The sequence below is a fragment of the Pundamilia nyererei genome, unplaced genomic scaffold (assembly GCF_000239375.1).
Source record: "Pundamilia nyererei isolate P.nyererei 1_Seehausen unplaced genomic scaffold, PunNye1.0 scaffold00077, whole genome shotgun sequence".
In the NCBI taxonomy this organism is placed as follows: domain Eukaryota; kingdom Metazoa; phylum Chordata; class Actinopteri; order Cichliformes; family Cichlidae; genus Pundamilia; species Pundamilia nyererei.
Window position 1 is genome coordinate 1,053,292 of NW_005187478.1, and position 9,191 is coordinate 1,062,482.

At 41.1% G+C, this 9,191-nt stretch overlaps 1 protein-coding gene across 1 annotated transcript in view; it reads right to left on the reverse strand.

Moving 5' to 3' along the window:
- astn1 (astrotactin 1) overlaps positions 1 to 9,191 on the reverse strand; it is a 466,944-nt gene that overhangs the window by 194,573 nt on the left and 263,180 nt on the right. The window lies entirely within an intron of this gene.

Here is a 9,191-nt window from a genome sequence, read left to right on the forward strand (position 1 = left end):
ACACACACACACACACACACACACACACACACACACACACACACACACACACACACACTAAGGCAGCATGATGTAATCTGATTATTTTGGCTTCTTACCTCAGACTTTAGTAAAGCAATCATTTCCAAATCCACATGATAAAGTTCCAAACCTTCACAGGTGTGTTGAGGTGGGATGAAGCTTACAGCAGAATTTGAAGACGGGTGTGGTCTGACCCGTGAGTATTAAGCAAAAGAAGGGATTAAAATTCAAAAGATTTCCACATGAATGCATGACGACCATTGCAATTAATATATAATATATGAATGTGAAATGTGCCTCTGTGCAGTGCAACCAAGTGTCCTTCTTTCCGCTTCTCCATTAAAAACTAAAGTGCAACTGGACTTTAAATGTACAAGTTTTAAATGGATGAAGTATACCGCCTGACATGATCCCTTTTGTTTTGTATGACGAGGTTGGAGGGGTGTAATAGTGTTTGTCTGAGTGACAGCTGCTAGCAGGGGAACAAGAGAAAAAGCAAACTTACAGTAACCTTACATGTCAGAGGCTGACAGTGTCAACAGTGTGCTGTTTAAGAGGAAGGCCCACAGCAGCTTTGAAGTAGACTGAGGGGAATTCTGAGTGTTTGCATGGTTTACAAATGCAGACCAGCAGCTAATTAACTGCTAACCTAGAGACTGAGCACATTCAAAAAGCCTGAAGTATAGAAGTTCAGATGTGTGTTGATAAGTTAGGTAAGGACACTTTAGCTGGAATGATACATGCAAAAGCCTAAGGGTGCCTGAATACTTTTAGAACAATCACATTAACGGTGGTTAGCACAGTCACCACACACCAATGCTGGGGCGTTTTTGGGAAGTTTGCATGTTCTCCTTGCGCTTGTGTGGGTTCTTTCCAGGTATCCAGCTTCCTCTCACACTCTCACATGCAAGTCAGGCTAATTGGTGATTCTAAATTTGCTGTGGGTGTGAATGCGAGAGTGTATGGTGGCTCATGCCCTGTAACAGCTGGAATAGGCTCCAGCTCTCACGGACACTGAATTGGAGAGGCAGTTCAGAAAATGCATGGATGGATGGTGTGACCAAACATAACCAGCTGCTAAAACACTTTGTGTTCAGGTCGTATTTGTTATGAGATGTTTAAAAGAGGACTGCAGAGGTGAGAAAGTAAAAACAAGTTTTATTCAACAAGCTGATGAAGTTTAACAAAGACCGTGAACACAAACTGCAACAGCGGGATGGCAGGTGCACAGGCAGGGTGTCTGTCACAGGAGGGTGAGCAGACAATGCGAAAAAAGCCGGACTATATATACAAGGGAGAAGCGAGTGCGAACAACACACAGGTTGTGCAGAGAATCAAAAACGAAGAGGAAAACAAAGAGAGCAAAGCAACCAGAAACAAGTCAAGAGCTTTATTACCAAAATAAAAAAGACAAAGACAAGGAAACATGGGAGTACTTTGAAAAGGATATGAGAAAGTATATCAATTAAATCATAGCAGGGAAAGCTGAACAAACCCATCAACAAGAAACCACTGTGTTTCACTACATCCGATACAATTAAATTTGAGTCATCTAAGTCTGTGTGAACCTCCTGTGATTTGATAACGGTGTAGTGCTGGCTCCATATGTGATTAAAAAAATGAAACTGGAACGACCTCTGCGTTCATTTTGTCATTTCTCAAAAATTTCAGATCTTCATTTTATCATTGTAGCATCAGGATAAGTGATTGTACCACTTTAATGAATATGCTGTTAATGAGCTTCAAACTGTTGCATATAAACGGCTGATTACAGCATATTGATTTGATCCCATTATGCAAAGAAATTCAAATTATCATTGGCTGTGGGATAAAAGATGACTTAAGTATAATTTGGTATCGAGCATAAATAAAAGACTGAGAGGAGAAAAACTAGTGGTCATTCAATAGAACTTCCCTGTAGGAAACTAAAATGATCCATTTCTCTGTTTTGAATTATACAACTTTATTATACCCCAAGGCTTTGGTAATGCTGTTTCATAAGATCCCTGTCAATAAATCTCATTAAAGCTGCCTTAGAATCAAGGGAAGCTAGGGACAGATGCTTAAGCACGGGCTTTCCAATTTAACAAGTGAATGAATAAATGGGCAGAGAAAACTCAACTGGAGGAGTCGCTGCTCACTGATCGCTCTTCTTCCCATGTTCTTTGCATTCGGTGGGGCTATTGGTGGGGAGCTAAGTGAGAGTTTATAATAAGCAGATCCGGAGAAATGCTAAACAACGGCAGGTCCCGCAGCGATTTGTCAACGTAATCAACGTCATTGATTATGACAGTGGCGCACTGCAAAGACGCTTGCACCTGGTGAAAGCATAGATTCCCCTGGAGAACAAATCTGTTGCAAGAAAACATCACCCACAATCATTTAACGTCATTTACGCTAGCTCGCTCTGTTGAGGTTATCTGCATGCATATATATTCATCGTTTAACAGGAGTATGCTTAAAAAGAAGAAGACGAAAGAAACGCAGAGGAGTTCTGAAATGCAAATGCGCGACTGCTGACACAAATTGCAGGAGTTATTCTCCTACATTTATCCTCCACGCCACGTGACAAAAACGAACAACTCTCGGAAAACGGCTGACTCCAAATGCTAACAGTTTGTGATGGTCCGCTTGCTTTTTTGACTTGCCTCCTTTCTAACTCTAACATTTTCAATAAAGACTCTTTATCCAAAACACAAATAACAGAAACAATATACTGTACATACTACTTAATCTCTAACAATCTTCAAAATCATTTGAACTGCTTTGTTATGCTAATGAATCGAAAAAGAACTTTTACCTTAAAAAACCAAGACACTGCAGTTATTCTGATAGCAACCATCAGCCCTGTCAGTCATGGCTCTCGTCGAGCTTAAGAATTCTCTCTCCCTCTCTGTCCCTGTGCTGAATAAATTATAGCCCACGCATGTTTTTCAAAGTAAATACATGCTGAATAATTGCTGCGCTCCAGCACACTCTGCATCTTCACTCCCCTTAAAACTGCACCCACTGCCTAATCTGCCTTATCATGTCCAATCCACATTCACGACTAGAGGGCTGCTGTTTGAGGATTTTGTCTTAGAATCCAATGGGGGGGGGGGGAAGACGAGGGCCCCTGAAGGCATGACCTTCCCTCACTGCCACCAATTATATCAAGGCCTTATAAAATATAGATTATGTGCCATCTTGGTGCTGACATATCTAATGGCTTACAGCATGGAGAGAGTGCGCGGAGACCACGGGCAGAACCTGAGGGGCGGTGGAGTTGGACATGACGAGATGAAGGAAATAACACAAAGAGTGACCTTGATGGGCCAAGCCTGGCCTGCTCCGAGAATGACTGAACAAACGAACGAACGAACGAACGAACGATTGAATGGACAGGCTTATTTCCACAGGATTGTTTGATCGATTCAAATCTAATCAAGGCTCCAAAATGCACTGATTGCAATGATATTCATTAGCCTAAAATGCAATAAAAATGTATTATTAATGGATAGGAGCTGAATTTGGAACAATTGGCATTTAACTTTGTGTCTTAACCTTTCAGCATAAATGTCAAGTCAAATTTTAATAGAAAAAGTTTGGAGTTCACCCAACAGTGAACGCATACATTTTAGCCCAAGTGTCTTGTTGGACACATATATATTCAAATCAGAAATGAGATTTACAAACAATCTTAGTGGCAAGATTTCATATTTCATGGGAATGCACGATAACAAAGCATGAAAGCTTTGCAAGCCTCACCTACATGTTCCATCAATCTATCACACACATGGCAGACAGAATCACAATCACATATTCCAAGCATGCATGTTTGATATGATCAGCTGGACTGCAAGAGGATACATTTTGTCAACAAAATCTGGATTTTTGTGGTGGTTTTAATCAAATGTTGGTTGCTGCTATCAATGTCTTGTGTGAGTGTTCCTTTTACCTAGGCCTTTATTTTGCCTCATACATAAATCTACAATTTATCATAAAACTGAATGATGGAATTATTAAGTGTAAGACGATGATGACAAACAGGCAGCATGTAAATAAAAAAAGGAAAAGAAAACTTATTTTTACTTTACTTCTCACTGAAAAGTTACCGAACTCTTCGTTGATTTCACAGCAACTCTATCACTATACAAGAATATATTCTTCCTACACGGCAGCGTCGGAGGCTGAAAAATCAGCTCAGTGTTTCTCACACATTTAGATTTTATTTGTGGTAGTGCTCCTTTGGAAATATTTTATTTGACAGGTACTTCATGAGAAATAAATAAGTGAGCAATGTATTCACCTGCCTTCTGCAGAGATCTTGTGGCCAAACTTCAACTCCAGCATCTTAGACTGTAGCTTCTTCTCTACACTCTGATGGTGGACTAGTCAGCTCTACAACTGAGGTGTGGCTAAAAAACCAATGCAACTCACAACAGACCTTCAGAGTAGAACTACTGTCACCTGAGATCTGCATTCCAAGACGATGGAGTTCATCAAACATTTAAGAAACACTGAATGATATGAACAGTTGCCACAATAGCAAACTGGCTAAAGTTTAAATATAAGGGCAAGCTGATTGTCCACGAGGAGATCAGTTGTAGATGCCGTCATTCTCTCAGGTGGGTTAAAAAACCCCAGCAGAAACAAAAAAATTGCAAACTTAGAAATTCAGCCAGGGATCAAATAATTATTTCCCCCTCTGTAATTTCTCAAGCTTCCTGATTCACCTCAGCAAACATGTTGCAGCAGGTGACAGCTTACTCATTTTTGATGATGTGTGTGTGATGCAATCATGAATCCTATAAACGGCTCTTCTTAATCAATTCTGCTGACATTGATTGATGGACTAGAACTTCATCTTCTTCTTTATCTTCATCTTTAACGTGACCAGGTGGGTGTGTCTCTCTGTAAGTAGCGCTGTATAAAGCGCTTTGAGCACTCAGAGTAGAAAAGCATTATATAAGAAGCAGTTAGCTGGAGCTAACCAGAATTTAGCTTCTTAACTGGCAGAAGTATTCCAAAGTCGGCAGATTCTCGATTGAAATGTCTTCATCTGGTGCTGATAGGCTTATTCAACATCGTGTGAACTCATCTGACAAGGTGAGGTAACAGACCTTCATTTAGATGCAAAATTACTACAACCACAGTATGTGTAGCAAGCAATGCAGAAAGTCATGTGCCCCCACCCACACCCCTAGTGGTTGTGGTCCTAAACGACTGCATAGACTGCTTATGCCAGGGGTTCAGACTGCTAGTCTATTCTTTACATCACTTTCATTTTCCCACGCTGTCAAACTCAATCCTGACATTGTTGTTCTAGTCCAATCATTTTCTTGTCCGCCTTCTGTGAGCCAATCAGCTGCTGTTGTGTGTGCTTTAAAGCACGATCTGATATCGTCGTGTTGGTGTTGTTCCCAGATCAACATAGTAAATGTTGTTCCAGGATCAACATTGCAAGTGACCAATCAGAATGTTGTGACGTCATACTTTTGCGACTTTGGGAAAAACCGCCGTAAAAAAAAAAACTGTACTAAAGCTGCGAGAAACCGCCTCTGTCCGCCGATCAACGGACTCTGACCCTGACCGTTTAATAAACGGTAAGCAGAATTGATGTTGTCCTTGCAACATTGGAATTTCATAAATGCACGAATGGCTTGGCGCGCAAAAGAATAACGTCACAACAATGTGATTGGTCACTTGCAATGTTGAACCTGGAACAACATTTTCATGATGGTCTGGGAACAACACCAACATGACGACATCAGATCATCCGTGCTTTAAATGTCATCGTTCTTCAGTCTCACATTGATACAGCCTACCTCCTCTCCATCTCTGTCTCACCCTGGTCACTCAGAGCCCCATCTGAGGTGCCATCTTTATTTTTACCAGGGGGTCCTGTCCTAATTTCCTAATTTCGGGACTCTGTTCTGCTATGATGGTTCATTGGAGTCTAATCAGGACACACCTTTGAATTGAATTGTATATCTTATAAACTCATGTCCAGTTCCTCCAAATGATTTCTCCTTATTGAACTCTTACATATACTGTATACAAAATAAATGTTGACACTTCCTCACGATCCCTTTTTTTTCTTTGGAAACGTCTCTTCTGAAAATAAAAACTGTCAAATCAGCCATTTCACCAAAGCTACAGCAAAAATCTGTGACTCTGATGACAAATGACAAGGGAGCCGCTGCAAAGCTGTGATGACTGGAAGGGACAACGCTTTCACCTTTGGTGCGCTCTGTTGCGTTACATCTTTCTGAGCATTCACACGGACAAAGATACAAATGCGACATGTTTTGCAGAGGCAGTGTCATTATGACTGCTAGCAGAGGATGAGAGCAGGTCAAGACTGCTTCGCTGACCTTTTAACCTCCACCAATTGATTCCTTTGTCCCGGCTCTGCTCTTCTCCTGCCTGGAGACGGCACAGAAAAATGGCTGTCATTCATTTACTTGTTGGGTCTTCTTTGAGGTTTTTGTTCTTTGCTTTCTTTCATCCGCTAAAATTTTCATGGGCTTTCCTTCCATCTTTCTTACACTCTATTGTCTCTTGTTCTCCTCAATTTTCTTTGTCCATCGTCTCTATTCTGGTCAGTTATCTCTAAAGCTCCATCTTGGAGGAAATCTGCTTAGCAGCGTTGAGCATACTTGCTTTCCAATTAAATCAAGATGTATTTGCCTTTCAAAAACCTCTCTTTCCTCACTCTTTCTCCCATCGGAATAATTGATGGAGATCTCTGGCCTCATGATGAATGGCTTCCAAGCCCGGAGATGAATAGGAAGATGAATGATTTCACCCCTGTGAGGGCCGGAGAGGGCTGGAACAAGGAGTGCTGACATTGTGACAAATACACTGACCATAGCAACGAAACCTGGTCGAATCAGCAAGGGACGGAGGGGTGGCGCCCATCGCACCTCAACAGACGTTCCCCTCACTTACACCGCCTCTGCACGTCTGTCTAACCGACGGACAATTACCTGAGCCTTGCAATTAACTGCAGGCGCTGTTATAATGCCCGTGGCCTGCCAGGAGACGAGCAGACGTGGCGTAGAGCCAGCAAGCTGGGGCTTGGAGAGCTTTGCATCTGATGCTTGTGTTTGTGCACTCAGTGGAATGGTGGAGGCCAAGTGAACAGGTGCGGTAAGGTAAGAAGATGCCCCAGGTGACTTCATGTGGATGGTGTCGCCACAGCCCCGGCCAAGATTTCTAAACTGAAGCAAGTTTTCTCTCTGTCTTTCACACAACTTGCTGTCACACAGCTGAGACATAGCAAATGTTTATAGGAAAGAATTCAATGAGCATATGACGGACCATCTGTCTTAAAGGGCCAGTAAGTAAGACTGCTACTGGCCCACAGAACATAATGACCATAATATATCCACGTAGGGGGTGACAAGATTGTTGATCAGTACCACTGACTGAATGATTATGTTGCCAGCTGGTGAGCTGCTGGCTCTACAAAACTTTCTGTCCTGAACTGTTTTGGAATGAAAACTTTTCTCTGGTCGCAAACAGGCTCATTTAACTTTTGTTGGTCCTCTTGTGGTGTGCTGCTGATTTATCAACACTGTGGGTGACGTTCATTTTTATGTTACATATCACCTATATTCCGATTTTCAGAATTTCTGGAAATTAAAAAGAATTAAGCATTTTCCTCTCTCTTTGCTATACTCAGATTGGCTTCACTGAAAGTAATGAGGCGACTGGTTTAACTGACCTGATTTAGCTTCCTGTGGGTATAGCAAGAAAAACTGGGCTGTCATAGGCAGCAAAACGAGGCTTTTTTGTGAACAAAATAGTATCTGCACAGAAAAACATTAACAATTGCAGACACATGTCTGTTGGACACCAATACATGTTTAAAATCCATTTTGTGAAACATTAAAGCCCCTGACAGACTGTCCAGTCTATCACCCTACACTGAGGTGTCCAGGGTGTAGCCCACCTCTCGCCCTATAACAGCTGGTATAGACTGCAACCCCCTTGTAAGCCTTAATCGGAGAAACAGAAGAAAATACACTGATAGGTGATTGGTAAAAGTGAATACCTACACCAATAAAAACCAAACAAAGCAGATCATAATAACATTTGTTTTGCAGGTTCATATGCATTACTACAAGCTACAGTATGATTGCAGTTGTGAACAGATTTGACCTAAAGCATAACTTGTCTGGCAAAGTTTTAAAATCCTGAATCTCCTTTAATTAGGCAGATAGGAAGCTCCAGAAAGTCATGCCCTTAACTGAGTGTAGAGTTTGTGACAAGTCCAGTTATAAAAGCATTAAAATCGGTGGCACTACATAAAATATTACAATGCTGAAATCCCAATGGAAATTTGGCCAGAACTTTCATAGTCATATAAACTGGTTTTATAACAGAGGTTCATGCCTGAGTCAAGTGGTTATACAGTATGAAGTATCAGAAAAGTCAAATTGTCCATAAATTAGAGAATTATGAGCAGTTTCCAATTCTAGGAAGTTTGGGGATTGCTTCTAACAATTCTACTTAACTTCAGATTATTATTTTGCTACCAATGATAGCCATTATTATTTTTTTTTTTAGAGTTTGTGGGTGCTCTGCATGACCTTAGTATGATACAACTGCCTTCCCAAAAATCTAATAAATGGCTCATCAAATACTGCCTACTGCTAATAGCATCTCTAGCTGTGGGATCACCCGCCGCCCAACAGAACAACCTCAACCCGAATCACAAACCCCTGACTGCTACAGCAACTTCTTCCACATTTCTTTCTCAATTTTGAAATGAAAACAAAGCTTAGCATTTACAGTTTTTTACAGATGCTAGGACACATTTCCCAATACTTAGGTCACTTTTGCAAAACACTTCACACAATCCTAACTGACCGTCAGCTTGGCAAAGCAGTTCATGCCACATTCAAAATGCACTACAACTACCAAAACACTTCATTCAGGTCTCAAATAAACTCATTCTTCCAGAACACTAGCAAAGGTTGACAGCCGACAAACACACTTTGTCACCCACAAAACAATGACCTAAAAAACACTAACAACATGTAGCATTACACAGTGTTGTCTTGTGTAAAACAAGGACACATCTCTGTTTATAATTTCAATATATGTTACTGGAATGAATCAGACATCATGCAGAATTCGTTACAGTTTTTTACAGTCGCTAACAAGCGTTTGTCCAAACA